Below are 23,935 nucleotides of genomic sequence, written 5' to 3'. Positions count from 1 at the left end.
TTTTATGTTTTTTTCACTTTATTTCAGAAGTACAATGTGAGTAATTGGATTGCGATAAAAGCCATATTTTCTTCACGCTCAATTGATAATTTTTCATTTTCCTTACACATATTTTTTTCTCCACACCGCAACAACAGAAATACTTTAGGCTTGTCTTTTTCTTGTACTAATTTTCGCTTTAGTTCGAGAATGTTATTTATGAATAAAAATAGTGTTTTCAATAATTAATTTGAAACTCAATGCTTTTATTACTTTAGGCAAGTTAATAATTTTTAAAGATCTGTATATGTTTTTTATTTCAATTACACGCTTGGCAATTTTGAGAAATCAAGGTTTTTACAAGATATATCTATAAATTGAATTTGTAACACGTTGTGATAATTATGTTTATGAGAAATTGGTTCTGATGTTTTTTTCTGATTTAGAATATGCTTACTGATTCACCTCAACTTATAAATTTCTAATCCTGTTTTTGAAAGCGTGATTAAGCATTTAATGCGAAATAAATAAGAAAAAATGAGAAAAGTGACAAACAAAAAGCATTTATAATGCATATTATGTATTTTCTGAAAATTCAATTTCAAAGATATTTACAGGCTTTTTTGCTGTTGAAACTTGCCTAAATATTCTTCCAATGGAACACCATAACTCCATTGTGAGTTATTTTTAGTACTTCCATTATTTTTTTTCTGAAACAATCATTCAAATATACCTTAGGACATGAACTAGCTCCATGACCTTTATAACCTTACGGTCAACCCTGCCAACTCTTAAAATAAAGTGAAATGAAAACAGCATAATTAAAACATCATAAAGTAATTTTTTCTTTTTATATATCATACTGTGTAACTTAACCAATGTAAAAATAAAAGAAGAAAATGCCTTTTTTTAAATGCAAAAAAATTCAGATTAGACCTGTTTCCTTTTTTATTTAAAGACTTTTTTTCAACTCACTATTTTTAATCCCACAATTTGCTATTTTCTTACAACCATACTTTTATTTTTTAAAATATTTTCTACATTTTACTTCATTTCCAATTCGACTAAAAAATTCTCAATGATTCCCATAAAAATAGTTTGAAGAAGAAGGGATAAAAAAAGTTTTTTTTATTTTATTGGTTCACAAATATAAACACTACAATATAAAAACAAGTGCAAAGTCTTCTTCTTCTCAAACATATCTACAACATCACTTAAAAATTTTGTTATCTTGTAAAGTTCTAAAAAATAAACTTAGGAACAAAGAAAAAAAAAATATTTGATTCCTTCTTCCACATTTTTTTGTAAGTTCCTTTTCTTCTTTCTATTTGTAAAATTTTAAGAAACACAAAGCGAAAAATATTTAGTTTAAAGCACAATAAAAAAAGTTGTTTTTTTCGCATTTATCAAACTAACGTGAGCAGATTTTAGTTTGTTCTGTTATGAAAAAGAAACCGAAGTAAAATTGGACTTCCGTAAAAAAAATTTTTTACACGGTTAACGATTAAAATACACAATATATTTAGCAACTCCAAAACAAATATTGTTGATGATTATTCCGCGTTTGGAGGGTAAAATAAATATTTACGCTTACTTTATCAAGCAAGCTTTTTAATCAAAAACTATAGAATAAAAAAAATACTGGAATAAAGCTCTAGAGAAAAATGATATTCATGGAGTTTTGAAAACGCAACTAGATGATAAATATTTTTGATTATTAAAAAATGCTTCAACTATGTTTGTCTAGATGTAAGGACATATTTTGTAAAATAAACTGATACATTTACATTAGTGTGTCAGTGAAGTTTTTAATCAGTTTTACCCGCATATTGTTACTTTCGTAACATCATCGTTTATGATATAATTCTTAGGTAAAAAATTTTATCATCAGAACTTTAGCTAATCTATAATAAAAACCGGATGCACAGTTCTCAAAAAATAAACAAAACACCCTTATTAACTTTTGATCGAATGATCGGATCTTCACGTTCTAAGACTCAATCTTAATGGTTAAGGGGGTTGATCTCAAATATGCTAATTAATTAGTGCTAACGATGCTTTAAATTACCAAATAAGAAACAAAAAGTACTTTCTCCGAATAAACAGAAGGATTTAGAAGGAGGATAGAAGGATTTGAATTTCTGACCCCAAAAATACGCAATTCGGAAATATGGTCCCAATAGTTTGGTCAGGGGAGCTGTCCAAATCTTGGACCTCTCAATGTTAATTTTATTTTTTAGCATTTCGCCATACCTTAGAAGATTTTTAAGCTAATTTTAAAAAAATTGTACTCCATTACAAATTTTTTTATTAAGAGATAATTATTCCATGGAAAAATAACTCTTAGTAAATATTTATTATTCTATTTAATAAACAGTCGCAAAAAGTTTGAATTCTAAGGTTTATTTACAATTTTTTACATTATTTTAAAGAATGTAATTTTGCATAAGGAAATAAAATTCGAAAGAAATTTGATTCAAATCGGTCGAATAGTTCCTGATAAATCGCATTTTAGAAAAGTCGTATTTTTAAATAAACACTATCAGCTTCTTAGAGTTTTCTTCAGATCCTCCTTGAACCTAACCCAGCCAGCTTAACCTCATTCTGAGGCGCTTTACTAGTTTAATTTAATAGTATAATACTAGTATGATTCAATATTGGATCTGATTATCCAACGCCATCCTTTCTCATGGCTAAAGATTGCTGTGGGAATCATTCTCCCAAAAATGTCCAGTGTCCAGCGAAAGCTGTTAGCATTTGTTTTGTTTTTCTTCTTCTAAGAAACTTGATGTATTACTCTCTCTTTTTGCTAAGATTATTTCTTTATTATATTTTCTGTCTATGAGTCCTTTTGAATATGCTATCAATGTCTGCAACTAGTTGTTATTTTTCGATAATTATTATGACAAGATCTTTCAATGCAACAAGCAAGCTCCTTACAGATGTTGTGCAACTGATTCAGCATTAGTAACGGAGCGGAAGAGTTTGTTCTGCTGACAAAACTAGTGCAAAAGCGTCGTGACTGGTAATATCAAAACCCAATACTTGGAAGAGTTATAAAAGGAGGCGGATTCCATCTTTTTAAGCTGGAATTTAGATATAGAGTGCATCCATGATTCAGTTAAGCTCATCAAAGTCGGCCAACCTTACGGTTTTCGAAGCTGTATCCAATAATTCGTAGATTCACTATATTTATAGTGACGCATGGTGATCTTACTACCATATGGTAATATGGTATGGAAAGGTTATATTTCAATGAATTTTGTCTTATCCGTATTGGTAGTTTGGTTAAGATTAATTTTATAGCGATGAAAAAACTTCCTTGCTGCTATTTCAGACCTATCAGCAATATCAAAATAATTCGAGTAGAATTATGTTTGTCATTACCAGTTCCACAAAGTGCTACTTCTATGTAACAAGCTGCCTCTACAGTTTTTTTTTCCTTTACAACTTAACAAGACTCGATGAACACTATAACAAACTCAGGATCAAATTACGGTAAAAAGCAGCGGCATTCAATGTGCCTTTACTTTTTACCATGGAATCCATTTTCACAGGCACATGCTACAAAATAAAAAATCTGGTATACCGTAATTTTTACAGTGATAATTACCATGAAATCAAGGAATTACTCTAATTAAATAAACTTCGCGATAAAAATTAAGGTACAATATTTGAAGGTGAAATGGAATTCACGAATGATGTATCCAAAGTGCCGGTATACCGTGGTTTCATTCCCGATTTTGTAAAGTGCAGTGGGAGAAACTGTGAATGGCAAATTCTGTTCCACCTTCGTTGGTATTTCAAGTTTCCAAGTTTACGGAAAAGTATCAGGTGAATATAGACTAAACCACGAAGTTTCAAATGCTAAGAAATGTTTACAAAATATCGAAATCTAAACAATCTTTTGCAGGATCACTCCCCAAGTGCATAATCCATTTAGATAAATTAGATTGCTTGGTTCTTAATATATTTTTTAATAAAAATCAGTGATTAAAAATAATTATCTCTAAATATACTTGAACTCTTTTTTTCTATACTTTTAATTTTAAATTACAAGTGGAAGTGGAACAGAATTTGCCATGCAGGGTTTTCTTCGAGACGTATGGAAATTAATATAAAAAATTCAGGACCACCTGGAAAATCAAGAACTATTTAAGATCTCCAAACTATGACCTCTTTATTACCCCCTCTGGGGGCATAGGTGCAGAGCCGTGTGCCAGCGTCCATGTCCATGACCTCTTTATTATTGAGCCTATATATTGCACCAGCACTGTAGACAATGCAAGCTGGAGTATTATACGGATCAACTAACCGAAGCTGTTATGCAAGCTTGGGTCAATTGTATTCGAAGCAAGGCTTTATTCCTATTAATTGGGGAAGGTTATCTATGTGAGTAAACATGGATAGTTAAGTCCACACATTAAAATGCTTAGATCAATGACTTAGTAGTTACGCACAATTACCAGTGCTTTCCAACTCTTAGTGAGGAGGTTCTTAGTTCAAATACCAAGATCACTTTTACGTTTAGAATCGATTGCATACTTGTATGGAAATTCACTTACTCATAAATTATATTAAAATGCATCCTAAATGAACTTTGCCATTTTGTTTCGACGCATTTAGGCATATAAAATTCGAAAAGTTTCCTTGATCCTCGAATTCATATTCATGACGAATGGTTATCATTATCTTTGAGCAAGTCATTATTCGATAATATCATTATTCACTGTTCAAAGTTATTCACTATAAAAATAAGTATTAAACTGCGTCCTCAGACAATTAAGAATAATGTAGTTTTAAGAGCTGAATAAATGATGCGGAAGGCTGTTTAGTCGTATATTTGAAATAAGGGTTATTAAGCAAATTATTCTTACACTGGAGATACGCTTATTGATTAAATGATGATTTGGATCATCTTAACTCATTATTTATTTCTATATTAAGATTTATGCACAATGTTTAATTAAGTATCCAAATACATTTTATCCCTAAATTTATTATCAGAACCACTCCTGGATTGTAAATAATTTTTCCTTAAGGATATCCTAAATTGCGCAACATATTCCACGGTTAATCAAATTTTTGTATAAATATCTCTCAAAACAAATTACTAAGTTAAATTTGAAGTAATTATATGCATTTCATTTTTATAGATTTTTTTTGTTATTATCTTTTATCATTAATTCAAGTATGTACTTCAGTCTATACAGAAGTCCAGATTTAAGCTTATTTTTATGAAAAAGTTATAAACGGAGAGCACTTGATAGATTTTGATTTTAAAGACATTACTCCTTTTAAACTCTAAGTTCTTTCAGATAAATTGAGAGGCTAGAGCACAATTTAGATTTAGCTTATTTTTGTAAATGGGTTATAAACAGAGAGCATTTGATATAGAGTTTTAACTCTAAAGACATTTCTTTTTAAATATAAGTTCTTTCAGATAAATTGAGTATCTTGAGCGAAATCTAGATTTAAGCTTATTTTTACGACTAAGTTATAAACAGAGGGCATTGGATACATTTTTTTGATACTAAAAATATTATTTTTTTATTATTAAAAAATCATAAATACTTTTAGATAAAGTGAGAATCCAGGCATTGGATACATTATTTTGATACTAAGAATATTATTTTTTTATTATTAAAGAATCATGAGTACTTTTAGATAAAGTGAGAATCCAGGCATTGGTTACATTATTTTGATACTAAAAATATTATTTTTTTATTATTATAGAATTATAAATACTTTTAGATAAAGTGAGAATCCAGAGCAGGATCTATATCTAAGCTAATTTTTACGAATAGGTAATAAACAGAATAATTTAATATAGTATTTTGAATCTATATCAAATTTCCTTAAGATATTATTCTTTTTAAAATATAAGCACTTCCAGGTAAAAGTACTTCAATTTGGCTGAGTGAAAGTAATTTACTTAAATGATAATTTGAATTAATTTTAAATACCAATTCAATGTTTTGTGATTATCATTAGCATAAAGTTAATAATAAAAATCATAATTTTGCTCAGAATTTAATCACAGTGCTTTTCTATCACGTTTAATTTTCGTTTATTCCACATTTTCATTAATTCATTTCGTTCATTCCTTAAAAATTACCGGAAGTAGGTCATCTAATAAACTGAAAATTGCATCTATAGTTTATATTAACTTTTAAAAATGCATTTAAAAAATTGACTAAAAAATAGCTACATTATGTTTTTAAATTTAACTGAATAAAAGAAAATAGTAAAAAACAGCATAACTGTTTGGTATTTTTTTATAAATGAACGTATTTTATTAATATTAATTATCTAAAAAAATATTTAAATTCATAACATTATATTTTTAAATTTTGTTATACAACATAGGTTGACAATATATTAATATAAAATTCGGAAAGCAAAATATATTAAATTATTATCGTATTGTTTAAATTATCTGTGAATATATAATAGAGATAAGTTGAATCACATTATTGTAATTCAGAAACTTAATTTCACCATAAAACAGTACAACTTAAACCAGAAAATAATTCAATTTAATTACTTAAGATTGTAGAACATTCGTAATCTAATAGATCAATATACTGATATTATGGCTCAAAATATCTGATTTATGGTTCAAAATATCAATACTCGGATACAAACCAACATTGCAGTTCAATATGGTGATATAGGTCAATACATCGATATTATGGTTCAAGTTAGCGATAATATGGTTGAACTGTAAATGCAACTAAAAATGCAGTACATAAAATAATGAAATAGATTTAAACTAAGAACTCAAGTATCTAAGTTTAAATTAATTTCATTATCTTATGTATTTGGTATTGGGTTTCTCAAAAAGAACAAACTAACTATGTCACAGAATTTTCAATCATTATATCTCTAAAAACCAAGCAATTTTTTGTGTATTTTTAATATTTATAATAATTCTTTTATATTATAATTTATTATTATTTTTATATTATTATTTATTGTTATTTCTATATTATTATTTATTATTATTTTTATATTATTATTGTTTATATTTATAGTAATAAACAACAGAACTATTTTTAATAAGAATTTCAACAGAGGACATAAAAACTATCGAGTACATGCATTCTATTTTACTTTAAAAGATGCAAAATGATTTTTTTTTCAAAATCATAGGTTGTTAAGAAAAAGTTCATAACCTTTAAAGCCAAGTTTCTTTCATTTTTTCTCTCATAATTTTCTATAATAAATAAAAAAGCAATCATAAATTTTAGTTAAGTTGAACCATATTGTCCTAATTTCGACATACAACAGATTAACTTTACTCTTAATCAACGTACAATACTTCAACATACAATAGCTTTCACAACTCGATATACCAATATTATAAAATAAAATACAAATATAATTCAAATATATATAAATAGGAAATAACAATCAACATGTTTCACGTCCGGCATGTCTCAGAAATGGGCACCTATTTTTGAGCGCTTGAATCATGTTGACTGTTATTTCCTATTTATATATTTTTGAAACGAATGAAGATGAGTTTTATTCAGGTACTACTTCACTGCTTTAGTTTCATGGAATAATTTATTCACCCCTTAGCAAGATTCAAAATATTGATACAATGATTGAAGATACCAACATTGCAATATACCGATATTGTAATACAATGAAATGAAATAATAGTAGAATAAACAGATATTGTAGTTCAAGATAACATTATGGTTTAACAATCAACTGATTTTTTCTGAGAGTGTACTGCAATATGTTTTATTTTCATTTAAATTAATTTCACTATTTTATGTATGTGTTTGTAATTATCACGCGCTTCTCAAAAAAATTAGTAACTCTGTCACATTATCTTCAATCATTATATGTTTAAAAACCGAACGGTTTTCTACGTGTATTTCTTATCCTTATAGTAATTGTTTTGAAACTACAGAACTATTTTTAACAGGGATTTCAGATGAGAGATAAAAAATATCGAACGCATATATTCCTATTTTACTTTGAAAGATGAAAAATCAGTATTTTTTCTTCAAAACCATAGGTTGCTAAAAGAAAAGTACCTCTAAGGTCATTGCTTTTGTGGCCGAATTTCTTTCTTTTCTTCCCTCATCTTATTTCATTTTTTTGGAATAACAAATAAAAAAGAAACCACTAATTGGAAATAAGTTGAACCAAATCATAATGCATAAACTTATTTCACCATACAATAGTTAAAAATTACACCGGGAAATAATTAAATTTAGCAGTCTGTTGAGATTGCAGCAAATTTGCACGATATTATTAAAGATAATATCCAAAGGAAAACACATCGATAAATATACTGATATTATGCTTCAAAACATCGATGTTATGGCTCAAAATACTGATATCATAATTTAAAACAACAACATGGTAGTTCAATATAGCTCAGTAAACCGATACTATGACCTAAAATAGTGATATTATGGTTTTACACTCAACTTTGAGAGTCGACTGCATTGCGTTTTACTTTGATTTAAATTTCACTATTTAAAAAATTCTAACCTGCGTTTCTTCGAAAACAAAATAACTATAGCACATTTTTTTCATTCATTAATTCATTAAAATCAAACGTTTTTATGTGTGTTTATGTTAATTGTTTTGATGTTTGATGTTTTGACGTTTTTATGTTAATTGTTTTGAAACTGCAGAAATATTTTTAATAGGAATTTCAACAGAGACATAAAAACTATTGATCGTATTTATTCCTATTCTACTCCGAAAGATGCAAAATCATTATTTTTTTTCTTCTTCAAAACCATAGATTGTTAGGAGAAAAGTATCTCTTAACTCATTGCTTTTGAGGCCAAATTTCTTTCTTTTCTTCCCCCATCTTCCTTTATTTATTTTTGTATACTTTTTTTTCTATTTTCCACTTCATTGGCGGTAGTCGAGCAAATGGGATTTTGATAAAAGTCATATTTTCTTGACGCTCAATTGAGAAAATTTCATTTTCTTTCTTTCAATTTTTTAGAAAAAATAAAACTTTTCCTCCAGTCATTTTGCTATTGCTAAATATTTTTTTTCCTTAAAAAAAATTCTAGAATTTTTATAAGTTTTAACAATTATTCTTGCAAGAGAACGAAAATTATTTACAGATTAAAATGTTATTACTCATAACGCATGCGGTTTACACAAGTATACTTTGCTGTTTTTATTCTATTTTATTAAATTATAAATACTGTTTTTTCATTTCATATGTATAGTCAGGTTGAGGAAAATTCAAAAATGGTAAATAAAAACCTAAAATTTTTAAATATATATTTATTAAAGTAATTTACTNGAATATTTGATGACCTTTTAACACTAACATTCTTGGTACTTGTTCTATATATAATAAATAAATACAAGAAAACATGAAGAAAGTTAGGAAAAATTTTGAAATCATTTTTGAAAAATATCCGTCCATGTAAGTTGATCTGATTTTGCTACTCGCTTTATAGTCCCCCCTTTTTAATGTTTTTTCTTTTTCTTTTATTTTATTATCTGCCTTTACATGTTATTTTTACTTATTTTTACTTTTTGTGATCTATTTTATTTGTTGTTATTTTAATAAAAAAAATTTTTGAGTGCTCCTCAAACTATTGTATTAATATATTTTGCTTTGGCTTTATTGATACAATATCAGAAAGCACTCTGTTTTGGGGATATAATCGTGCGGGCTGAACAAAAGATTATATCTTTTTTGCCTATTTTTTAATTAACCTTTCTTTTTTTTTTAATAAACTGTTGTTTGTTATTTTTTTACTTATTATTTCCCCCCCCCCTTTTTTTTCATATGTCTATAGTTTTTCTTTGTTTTATTCTTCATTTTCAAAAATTAGTTTGATCGCAAGTTGTCAAAGGTCTCATACGAAGAACTGGTTCCCAGCTAGTACATTATAAATGAATAAATTAAAAATATCTGAAAAAGAGCAAAATTTGTATTCTTGAAAAATCATAAGACTTAAATACTTAAAACTTTTCTTCCTATCTTAATTTCAGATGAACAGGAAAATCCGAATTCCTAACAAACAAATATTTTTTAAAAGTTGTGTATCGATATTCAATTAGGAAATTTATAATTTATGGAATTGACTAAGATCTGGCAATATAGTTTACGTTATTCATTTTCTTTATTATACGCGTTAAATCCATCTATTTTGCAGTTATATAAAAAATGTAAAAGCAATTGCTTTTATTAAAAATTATGAAATTTATTCAACTTTTAAAAATTTAATAGCTCAATAAAAAAAATTTCACATTTAACTAATATTTTCCCATGGATTTTAATTTTCTTCTTATACAGAGTGTGCTGTAACCACCGTCCTAAACAGATAGTTTTAGTTAAAAAAGCAGTAAAAGCAGAATAGATCACAAATTATTATTTAAGCGATTCACCTTCTTCAGTAGGGATTTATTAAAATTAAATTACCTTATTGGTTTTTCCTTGATTTATTAATCTATAATCTACAACACACAACGAAATTAAACCATTGAACCATGGATAATATATACTCATAAGTTATAATTTCTTTAATTTTTACTGTAATTCTAAAAACATATATTTAAAGAAGCATTCATTGTAAAAGCATCTTGCATTTTGCATAAATCGAGAAAAAGCTAGAAATTCCACAAACAGAAAATCAGCCCCAGCTAAAAATTTAAAAATGAATATTTCTTTTTAAATTCTTTCAATTTGTGCTTGCATTTCCAATTTAAATATTACTCAATTATTCTTCAAATTATTATAATGATTAATATTACACTCTTTCGCTCTTATAAGAGTTCTATGATATATTTTTACATATTCTTGCAAAATATAATAATTATTGAATTTACTTTATGTGCAACAATCATATTTTTATCTTAACACGTTCTCAGTTTTAGTATTTAATATTTTCCCTAGTCTCCCAAAGGAACAACTTCAAAAAGATTTTTTTTCAAAAAAAGAAGGGAGGAAAGTCTTTTTTTTTTCTCTACCATAAACAGAATTTTTTTTTAGAAACTACAACAGAAAGATTACTGTAAACTTTATTCTTTTTCTTATCATATCTCCAGAACTATTAAAAAATTTAGTTCAAGGCGACTTTGGAAAGAGAGACTTGAAAGTACAAAACCAAGGGAAAAAAAACGAGTTTTTTCTTGATTAAATTTTTAACGTTGTCTCTCTCCGTCTCACTATTTGTTAAATCTTTAGTTGGAGAAGAAAAGCCTCTGTAAAAAAACTAAAATTTCAAGTAATACTATTATTTTTTTTTCTTCCACCAACTTAGTGTTGGCTTACCAAGTTTGAGTTTTTCTTTCGCGCGAAAAAAAATTTTATATTTTGGGAGCTTGTTTTTTATTAAACTGGAAATAAGTCAGAAGGCAGAGCTAAAATAATGTCAACCTGTTAAATTGATTTTTTAAAGATTTAACTGCTATTCCTAATCTTATATTGCTTTAAAAAATAATTATTATTTTTTAATTAATTCATTTTTTCACTTAAATGTTATTTCAAAGTTAATTTATTTTGCATACATAAAAGAGTAATACTACCAATCAGGACTCGAAAAAACTCAGAAATTATACCCGTCAACGAGGACGGCTTGTCCAACAATGTACCCGTCCTCCTTTGAAACTAACCCGTAGCTCCTAAATAAATAAAAATATTATTTTCTCTTATTTATTACAAACATTTATATAAATTACACTTTTTACAAATACTAGGATTACATTATACAGTAATAAAAGAAATACTAAGTTACTAATAGTAAAACTAGTATTTCTTTTATGAAATAATTTAAATGACAAAGGTCTAGTTATCTTTATCCTAGGGTACTGCGTTTTTTAAATGAATCAAATACGACGTTTGCCAGTTCCACAATCAAGCCAATGATTTACAGAGGTTTCTACACAGAAATCAGAAAGGGGTTTTCCATTTAGGTAGTTTTTCATAATTGCGTTTAACGCTTTTTGTTTAAGACCAGTGCGTAATGTGTTTTTTTGTTAGTTCATTGCTGAAAAGTCCCTTTCAACCGCTTCAGTACTCCCAGACAGAGAAAACATCAATTCCACCATACGCATTATGTTGCTGTATTTCTAGGTTAGATGATCATTTTAGAAGTGAGACGCTAAACTTTTGCAAGATAACAAAAACTGAAAATGTATCACGAACATTAACGGGTAAACGGCCGTCCGCGCGAACGTCGGATTCGAGAAATTCGTTGTCCGCGGGGAATTTTTAACCTCCGAGGACGGACGGACGGGCTGTTTTTCGATCCCTGCTATCAATCTATAATTTGTAATTCATAGAAATTTAATTGTTCACAGTCTTGCATTACTCTTCAGGATTATAATTATTATGCAGAAAAGTAAGTTAACTCACATCATATTCTACCTATTATACTGAGAAAAAAAATATGGTCAGAGCTGCCAGATTATAGTAAAATTTATATTGTTTCTGCCATTATGTGAACACAAAGTAAGCTCCTTAATTTTCATCGAAGTGCTTTGGTAATGGTTTTGGTAAAATTAAAAATATAATAATTTTAATAATATTTTTATTAATTATAATTTTAATATATAAATAATTTTATAACATGTGGCAAAATTAAATAAATTTGGTGAAATTTGCTAATTTTATCATGACACCTTAGGGTATAGCATAAAAGATATAGTCGGTTAAATTTACTTTTTAGTTTTCAAAAATTTACTAAATGGATGGTGATAAGAACTATATTTTTGAAACCCAGATTTTCCGGTAAACCGTTACCATATATACGTAAAAACTACCAAATGAATTATTTAAGTACAGTATATTTTAATTTTATTTGCTAGATTTATGATTTTTTTTACCGAAAACGTCATTACCATATGCGTTACGGTAATTTTACCAATGATTTGTTTTTCGTGTATGTATCAAAAAAAATTTTTTATGCTGATAACCTTCATAAAAAATTTTTAAAGATTAAGTTGGTATTTATTACCTTATATTACTTGTTAGGATAGTAATTTATTTTTAAAAGATTGCTTCATATTCTAAATATTACGCATCAGGAAAATTATAACACTTGAACAATTTCAAACCGATAAAGTAAATTATTAAAAATTTAATTACGGCCTATAATGATACATTACACTATTGAACAAATTATTGAGCATATTCGTATACTTAGTATTAAGCCAGGTAAGTAAAGTTAACTCATGTTCTATTCGTAATGCATCAAATAATTCCATCATACTCCGAAGAACTAAACATGCCAAAATTTATGTTTCCTGTATAGTACAGTACAGTACAGTATACTATACTAATACTATATAGTATAGCATATCATAGCATAGCAGAGCATAGCATAGCATAGCATAGCATAGCATAGAATAGCATATCATAGCATAGCATAGCACACCACATCACATCACAGTACAGTGTATCAGTATCAGTATCAGTATCAGTATAGCATAGCATAGTATCAGTATAGTATAGTATAGTATAGTATAGTATAGTATAGCATAGTATAGCATAGTATAGCATAGTATCAGTATAGTATAGTATAGTATATAGTATAGCATAGTATAGTATAGCATAGCATAGCATAGCATAGCATAGCATAGCATAGTATAGTATAGTATAGTATAGTATTATATTAGATATCTTGTGCTATCCATATTTTTGTATTAATCTCTTCTGGAAATTTTACTTTTATTTAAATATGCCTGCATCATTTTTTTCTAATAAAATTATAGACTGAATTTTTTGTTGATAAAAAATAGTGTTTACTTTTTTTTTTAAATAAATATATTTTTTTAGTTTCTTTGAATACAAATATTCAAATGTTCTATATTAAAAACTATTGAAATAGTTATAACAAAATGGCTTTGCTTTTAAAAAAATACAGAGTATTGAAAAAACTATTTCTAGGCACATGTGTGAGCACATAAATCCTGATAGCACCTGTTGATGTCAGACACTAAAATAACGCTGTACAATAGTTATGAACTACGTGAAACCTTAGTAAAAATTCCAATTCTTTGTATTGTATTTTTCCATTTTTTTTTGTCTAATATAAAATATAACAGATCAATCTTGCAACTAAAATTTTTCTCTGGATAATATCTCATGAGAAGCGCTCAAAACACAGACATAGTTTCCTTTCACAGCGATTGTGCACGCAAAATAATCGTCATTTACGCCTTGAAGACTCGAATAGAAGACCAAAAACCACGAACCATCGTAAAAATGTCTTTTAGTTGTGACCTAGGCATTGCGTGTGAGCTGTTGTTTACACAGAACAAAATATAACCGTTTCTCTTAGAAGCGGAAACATTCTGTTTTATTCGCAGTAGCGAAAATCTCGACCATGGCTTTTGTTCTCATTTATTTTATGACGTGACTTCTTTTTTTTGTATTTTTTCTCATCTTTTTTTAGATTTTTGTTTGTTTGTTGACTCTACCAACTCGTGTTTGTTTATAGTTGTTAAGAATATCGCACTGGATTGTACATTACTTTGGCAATGCGTTTGTTTTAGGAAGCATAAAAATTAGATTTTGTCATTTACTTAGGTATTTAACATCTATTTTATTATTTATATAAATATATGTTCATTTCTTGTTTATTCAGTAATCAAACTTTTGATGAATTTGAATGGTATTAATTTATTTTGACATTTTTATTCGGCATTTCTAAAACTATTTCATTTTTAGGTAGTAAATATATTTTTCTTATTTTTCTTCGTTAATAAAACTCTTGATTATGTTGAATGGTATGGTTCCATTTTATAATTTTATATTATGTATTTTTTTAGTAAATAAACTTTTAATTAAGTTGAATGGTGTTTTATTTTATCATTTTGTATTATATATTTTTAAAATTATTTCATTTTTACGTGTTAAATTCATTCTTTTTCTTATTTGTTTATCAATAAAACTCTTGTAAAAGTCTTCTTCTCTTGTCTTTGTCTTCTTCTCTAAAGATATATATTTTTTGTTATATTTTATCATTTTATCCAAAAAATCAATTGTTTAGGTAAGAAGTATACATACACTTCTTCCTGTTAGCTCAGTAATCATATTCTTGTTTATATAAAATATTGTTATTTCATTTTATGGTTTTATGTTATGCATTTAAACTATTATTACATGAATTGAGTAAAAAATATTTACTTTTTAGTGTGTGTTTTTGTTCAGCAATAAAACTCTTGATTAAATTAAATTGAGTTATTTCATTTTATCCCTTTAAATTATGAATTTCTACTCCGTGTTTTGGATCAAAATTACGATCTGCGGTTGGATGGTTGGTGTTTGAATGTCTCATCCCTATATAATGGGCAGTGACGTGTGTGTCGCAGAAGACAAATACTTGGCCATAAGTAACGCCACTGACGAGAAAAGACGCACCCCTCTTGCCTTAATGTCATATGAAAACAATACCAACATTATGAATTATTAAAGTCAGTGATATTATATTTATTGTCAAAATAGTATTCTAACTTGTTTTTGTAATAATGACACTCTTAATTTGGGTAAATATTTTATTTTGTCGTTTTATGACATGCATTAAATAAGTAATATACATAGTTTTTATTTTGATTTTGTTAATTAATCAAACTATTGATTTAGTTTGGTTGAGCTTTTAATTACTGAAATTGTTTATGAGCATTACTCATTTTTTTACTTGTAGGTGTTCCATAGTGATCACTCTAAAATATATATTTTCAAATACCTGTCACTTCAGAAGATTTTTGTTGTACTCAATTATTCTCATGTACTAGGTAATTATTTTGCCAATAACCAAGCATTTGAAGAAAATAACGAAGTGATGAAAGATTTATATGATAAATGATTCTCCGAATTTACTGTCTAGCCATTTCTGTTAAAGCAAAGTATTTTTCACGACAATATATTTCAAAGTTTCCTTTTGGAATTTATAGATAATAATTTTATTTTAATAGTAAAATTTCAATACAAAAAAATTATGGGATTTATTTTTGGGGCCATGTACAGCTCTGATTGGATTCAAAGTATAAAAAAAAATATTGAATTAATTCTTATTGAATTATTCTTCGTCATGAATATACTATAGCAAAGGTCAGCAACTGGTGAATCGCCGTACATATCTGGACCGCAGAAGGTCATTTTTTTGAAAGTATAATCTACTGAAGTAAGCAATTCTAAAATGTTTTTTTCCGTAGATAATAATAAGTGACAAAAGTAAAACAAAGAAATTAGTAAGAAAATGTATTTTTTTTCTGGACCACGATATGTTTTTCAAAAGCTTTGAGTCCTCCAAAAAGTTAATAAATATCATTATTACTTCATGGAAATTTTTATTTTCTAAATATTTACGTAAAATACAAAATTAATTATTATATTGGTCAGTTTATATAAGATTCTTTGAAAGCCTAATTATGGAACCAATTAGTTTTTAAAATTGTAAACAGGTAAAGTCCTTAATCAGTGCCTATAGTATAATTTAAGTAATCATATCAAAAATGAAAACAATAAAGAATATACTAGGGCTCAAAATGTCATATTTAATAGAAGGAGAAACGAGGTCATTGCTGCAATTTTTCATTTCACTCTGATGGCGAGGAAATTAACCAATTTGATAATCTCATAAAGCGTGGAGGTGTTTCTATCAATAATATTTAATGTCCCCCATCACGAAAGGGACTTTGATGTTTTTCAGTAGTGATTGATTAAGCCTCGATATAATATTTTCCTAGCATAAATACTATTGCATATATACCTCATAAAAAAGTACTTTTATTTTAAACTAATTAACCAGAATTATTATTTTTTCTTAGAAATATCACTACCATATCATTTTTTTCCTCTTTTCATATTAAACATACTTGACGTCATTTGGTAAAATTCTAAAAAAATTTGTTTAAATAACTTCATTGCAAGTTAAATTTGTACAGAACTAAAGAATAAATAGTAACATATATGTATTTTTAATTTAATAAAAGTTTGAATAACATTTAATGACTTTAAGCATTTCATTTATTAAAAATGTTTTTTTTTAGTTTTGAAATTAATTAAAACTATTATGAAATTTATGAAAATTCAATTTTATTAAATTTTGTACAAAACGGGAATAATTCACCTTCTGTGGTAAAAATCAGTTATTGAAATTTGTCATCCCTAGAATCGCAACATTTTTGAATTATTCGCTCAGACAATGTATTTCAACAGGCAATAAATTGCCGAAATAGAAAATGTGATACGGTAAAGAAAACAGACCATTTCAGATTTATGTTCAGAAACTGTTTAACACAATAGTGACAATATTTTTTACGTTGTATTTTTAAAATAATAAATCGGAAAACAAAAATATAACGAGTTATGTTCATGGACGACAAAAGTAATATTTTAAGCTATTTCTCTGACTGTAAGAATTTTTGGACTTTTCCAGAAGACATCAGTTGTAACTGATGCACTTTTTCCTCAGAGACATTTGTTTCATACGATGGCCAATATAATAACAAAATCTAATTTTTTTCCTCCGGAAAAACCACATTATGCTAACTTCTTTATTCTAAATGATTCGCCATTTGTCAAAAACTGGAATTGAGTTTGGCTAGAAATGGCTTGTATGGAATATATTTTGAGTTATTCTGGATGACTCAATTTAGTGCTTTTATTTTGGCAATATTTGCAACATGTTATAAAAAATGAAAAATAACTGCTGCGTCATTCGTTCCCGGGGGAAACAATTGTAACTTTACGATTATTATAAAAGTATGATATCAACGTTAGGGGAGAGTGGGGTCAATTGTAACATTTTTTATTTAACTATTTTTAACTAACAAAAAATCCAATATATTATTAGTATTAATTGACAGACGAGTAAAGTAGACTATCCTCTACTGGAGAAAAAAATAAATACCTTATTTTAAATGTTATTATATTAGCTATTAACAATTTTTGACAGTCGTGGAAATTGTAGCAGTTCATAAATTCAACTAAAACATAGTTAATTATGCATATTATCATAGTTGTGATATATGTTTTTATTGATCAAAATAGTAGTGATACTTTAGGAGTAAAAATAATAATGAGCAGAGACCTAAAGGGTTAAACTTTTAACTTTAAGGGGTTAAAAATTTTCATTTATGCTGTGAAAGGTGACAAATAAAACAATGCACATGCAACACAATATAAATGATGTAGGAAACTATTGATGGTTCTTGAATAACCAGCGGTTCTAGAATAAGTAAAGGTTTGTAAACATAAGATTATTTATTTTCAGTTGTTACAATCGTCCCTTTACTTATTGTTACAATCGTCCCTAAGACGCCATTTCATCTTCATTTGTTAAAAACAATGCTAGTTAATTAACAAAACTAATCTTTTTTTCTTTTGAAATGTCAACTAAGGTGTCGACTTACATATTCGGTTAATAATTTTTATTTGTTTAAACAAAATTACTTTGTTACAATATAATATTCTAATTCCAAAAAAAGTACTTACGTAACGTGAAAATATCTCTTGTGATGTAACTCTTTCAAAATTACATAAAAATGGTTGCCAGCAGGGGTGTACATGTAGATTTAATAAATACACCTTGTGCGCCACCTAGGAACCAAATCTAGAACCCGACACTCGAAATTTTTGCTCTGTTACAATCGTACCCTGTTAAAATTGACCCCACTCTCCTCTACTGATTATTGAATTTACATTAATTTAAACTTCAAATGCTTGATGTAATAAGTTCAAAATTGTCCTTGATGTATGTATTTTGAATTGAAATGCATGATTAAATAACCAAATCCGGTTAGCGCGAAATATATAAATTCCAAGCAATTATATTTTTCTATTTAAATTTTCGACTAGATGCTAGTGTAGGAGAAATATGCACAAGAGATTTAGTCTTTTTAGTCCAAATTACTCCTTAAAAACACTGGTTCTTGGCTACCACAACTGTTTCAGTCGCTCTCAGACACTTTGATTGACTCAATTTAGTGATTTAAGGGGGAACACCACCCTGAATATTTCAAAAATTCGAAAAAAAGTGTATTTCATTTTTCGAATCTTTGTACCCTTCCTAATGTCTGTCTAAAACGATTTCTCGGTACCTAACTTCATTTGGAAGTTATACCGGAAAATATAGAGTCGTCGCTATGCTGTCCGTTCGGCAGGATTAGGAGGGGCCTTTTTTTTGTGTCTCATCCATTATGTTGACTGTATATAGAAACTTATTGTAGGCATTTCATTTATCGACCATTATATATATGAAATTAATCGTTTTCCCCTACCATAAGTCAAAACTTTAAACGCGTTTTTCTCAAAACGCTGTTTTTCGACCTGAGAAACGTTTTTCTCATGATCTATACAACGAAATAAGCTGTTCTTTATTTTAAATTACGTAAAAATATATTCTTTAGAAAGTAGCATAGGATTTTTTTGATATTTTAATATTTCGATTTTGTATTAGTATTTTAATGAATATTTTTTTAATGAAAAACGTAACTTTTTTTTTAAGTTGCTGCCATTTTGGCAATTTTGCGAATATCAGAAAACCGCAATGCTACTTTTTAGATAATGTCTTTATGTTTCCGAAAATCTAAACAAAATCGTTTTCCTATGTTTCAGGACTTCTAAATCCATGAGGCCAGTAAGATGCTACTTTTTGATGACCAGCCACACACGGAGCTGCCACCAACTTATTTTTTTATTATTTTGTAAAAGAAAAAATTTTAAAATAGACTTAAATTGTAGCTAAATAACATTAAAAAAACAAGGAGTCTCTGCATTGTCTCTATTACTTAAAACAATTTCAAGAAAAACTTTAATATTTTACCATCTCAGGGTGGGGTCCCCCCTTAATTATGATAACATTCGTAACATGCTAGAAACATTCGTTGTTTAAAAAGTTTTTATAATTTCAAACTATTTTTTTAAATTATTTTCCTTTTTTTGTTTTAAAGAATAATTACACTGGGGATTAAATGTTTTCTGTTGCATGAGATTTTTGAATGGATCTTATAAATTTCCACGTTGCTGATTTCAAATCCGCAATCTCTCCATGCTACACATATATCATCGTGTGCCTCTATTTTATCGTGCAACTATTCCATTGTGCAATTATTTTATAACGTGTTTCTGAACAGGTTAAAATAGGATAGCTCCCCTAGCCACTTACGACGACATTTCAGGGTTTGGGCAAGGTTTCTTATGAAGTTTTAAACCTGATGACTACCCTAACTACCCTAAAATTTTGTCTTAATATTTATGCCACCCCTTATTGTATATAGCGTATTTAAATTGCACATTTTGACAAAATATAGACTAAAAATTCATTTTAAAAAATTGTAGCTTTAGAGGCAAAACTCCTCACTACCAAATTAAGAGGCAGATTTGAAATCCTCACTACCAAATTAAACAAGATCAAATTGTAGAATAAGTTCAACACAAATATTCCCCAGTTTTTTTTTTTTAATCATTGTTGCAGTAAAATATATTTATCGGTCCTGCGATCGTCATTTTATAAGCTCTTGCTTGACATTATGTCAAAAAAATAAACAAATAAAATAGAAAAAAGAATAAGAAGCGATTAAATGCTTTCGGATATAAATCTCAACATTTATATCTAGAAATTTAAAACATTTTAAGAACTCAAGAGAAGTCAAAACAGTTTTCAATTTAAACTGTTATACAATACAGGGTTTATCGTGTTAACAAGTAAAATTAGTTCTCTAATTGGGTACTTCCACCTCAAGAAGAAGAAGATCGCAGATACACACATATGGGACTAATGACGTCAGCTGCTGCTGATTGTTTGTAAGCAAAATGGCGTGTTAAAGTTGATCTAAGATTCTCCACATAAGTTGGAATGTTAATTAACGTGAAGTTAATTAAATATAGCGCCCTTATCTCACATTGAATTTGTTGAAATAGAATTCTTTCTCATCTACATCTTTTACTTAACTTTGATTTATTATTTGATTATGCATTTTATTGTAACCGTGCTTTATTTTTGCATGAAATTTAATTCCTTACCGTTTACATCTCTTACTTAGCTTTGATTTATTTTTTGTTCATTTATTTTATTGTAAGCGTGATCTATTTTTGTTTCGTGTAGTATGAATATATAATTCTTTCTCTTCTACGTCTCTTACATCATTGATTATTTGTTTATGAATTTTATTGTAACCGTGATACATTTTTGTTTTGCGTACCTGGCATCTTCGATGCATAATTAGTTTATGTTCTTGTAAATAAAAAATATATTGTGACTGAATTAAAATCCTTGAGAAAGAATCTCTGCGAAGGAATATAGAATGTGTCACTCAAGAAAATTTATATTTAGTGGGCTTAGCTTACTCAAAATAGAATGTAAAGAGCAGTTTCTTATGTAAACAAATGCCACGTTTCAACAACCAATCAGGATCAAGATGATGTTAACACGTCGCTTGCAGGTATCTCATTGGCTCACACATTCTGCATTCCTAAGTTCAATTTCTTTTTTTTTCAATCACATGTGATTTTTTTCTTCAAACTAAAGTAGTTGTTTATTTTGATGCTATTAATTTATTAACAAAATGTCATGACATAAAATTATATAATTTCTCAATGAAATAGTAAAAAAATATCGATTTTTAAGGAGAAAAAATTATGAATGCGTGGCAACCAATGGGTTTGGTGAGTGGTACGAGCAGGGGGCAGAGTTACATTCCTACTTATCCTCTTCTTTCTCGCTCCCGTGAAAATGACGGGGTGAGGTTTCGCCCTCTATTTCTCGCTCCCGTGATAGTGACGGGCTGGAGTGCTCAGTAGTAACGCGCCAATAAGAATAAATCTAATTCATTTGCTTTGCCCGGAAAGCATTTTATTTCTCATTTTGCACACCAGATGGCAGTACAGGGATATTTTTAAGGTAATTGTAGATAGTTAGTTTATTTTAAACTAGATATCAGTACTAATCAAATTCGTAATACAAATACAAAAGCCAAAAAATAGGCACTTTTATGACCGTTTTCTTGAAAATTAACCGATCGTTAAGGGGTTAATTGTTTTACATAGTTATAATTATCAACCTAAATGAATTATGGTACAATTTTAATGCTTGCACTATACAAACAACAGCATACTTAGGAAATACAAAATACTTGCTATCTCTTATGATACCTCTAAGTTATCTGAATCGAAATATCATGATAGCCTTATTTGCATCTTTAACATAATTCATTTACAATTAGAATTGACCAATTTAAATCTGATCTAAATGCATATTATGTAGGATAATAATCACAGAGTAAAATGAACTATAAAAATAAGATAAGTGACAAATTTAGTTTTAAATAACTATTATAAAAATTGTTAATAAACCAACAAATAAAAAAACAAGTTAAAAAATGATGAAAAATAATGCATGTATTTTTAAAATCATTATAAATGTTTCAGGAGTTTTGTAAAATAACCCAGAAAAACATGAAATAATCTATTAACACATGAGAGCAGATACTGAAGATTTTAATTCTTTTATGAAATAAAAATATAATAAATTCAAAATCAGGCCGAAACATGGTTTTCCTTTTTTAAACGAAACTTTACAATTACTTCGCACTGCACTTAGATGTGGCAAAAAAAGAGAGAAATTATTCTAAAATATAGAGGATACTTTTTAATTAATTTTTAAATTTGTAGACTCAAAGGCAATGCGTATTAAAGTCTAGACACGAATCTTGAAAAAAATAGAACTAACAACTTCTATTTTGAAAAAAATATTCCAAAAATTCTATAGAATTTAGTTTATTCGTATTTAATGTAATTCTTTATGGAAAATCATTTTTAATTTATCTCACTTTACTTTGTCGAAAATAATTAAAACTGTTGAGTTATTTTCAAGTGGAATCAATTACTTGCATTTGCATAATGTTTAAACAGGAATAACGAACTATTTTAAGAAATTGAACTAGCTTTATTATTGGAAAAGTTTTGAGTTCAAATAATTTTTGATTGTATTACGTATACATTTTTTTTGTTTGAAACACTTATAATTTGGATTTAAAGTGCTCTGAGATATATTCTTTAATATTCTTCTTCTTCTTTATTGGCGCTCCTGCCCAAGGTGGGCATTAGCCTGCTGAACAATATTTCTCCAGACCTCACCTTGATCTTCCAGTTGGAGTTAATGTTTTTAAATCCTTCAAGACATTATTCATCCATCTTTTTCTTTGGTCTGCCTCTTGGCCTATTGCACATTTGCTTTCTATGCAAGATCCTTACCACTCGGTTGTCAAACGATCTCTCTATGTGACCAAGCCATGAATGTCTCTAAGCTTTGATGAATGATGAATTTTATTATGTTTCTACTCCTGATAACAGCTTCCAGTTCATAATTAGTTCTTATTTTCCAATAATTATTAGTTAGCTGCATTATGTCATAAATTTTCCTAATTATTTTTAGTTCAAAAATTAGTAAATTATTTATATCTTTTTGTGTCTAAGTCAAAGTCTCGCAGCAGAAGATGATTGTTATGTAATTTTTAGCTTGATTACTCTTAAGATCAATTTATTTTTTTTAGCAGATGCTGATATGAAAAATAGCTTTGGTTCCTTTTTCTGGATTCTGAAATTGTATTTGAAGTGTTTATAATTGAGCCTAGATCTTTAATGCTATTACTAAATATTTCGTTAAAAAGAATTCAAACTTTAAAAATAATAGTTTGTTTTGCTTTGAAGCTATAATTTCGTTTTAAAAATAAGTTGCAATTTTATTTTATCCTTTAAAAGGAACATTCAAATGTATTTGAATACTCACAACATATTAAAAAATAATGTAGAAAATACTTGTCAAAAGTCAGAAATATGTATTACTGTCCATCTGATCAATCAGTTATATTTATTCATAACGGATTTATAACAAGTTAAAAGCTTTAAATTTTCAAGAATTTGAAAATTTAAACTGATAGTTATTGCACTTTACCAAATAAAATTGGAAATTTCAATAAATATAAACAGTTTTAGATTTAGTAT

This window comes from Parasteatoda tepidariorum, chromosome 2 (assembly GCF_043381705.1).
Source record: "Parasteatoda tepidariorum isolate YZ-2023 chromosome 2, CAS_Ptep_4.0, whole genome shotgun sequence".
Classification (NCBI taxonomy): Eukaryota; Metazoa; Arthropoda; class Arachnida; order Araneae; family Theridiidae; genus Parasteatoda; species Parasteatoda tepidariorum.
Note: the sequence above shows the minus strand (reverse complement) of the source record.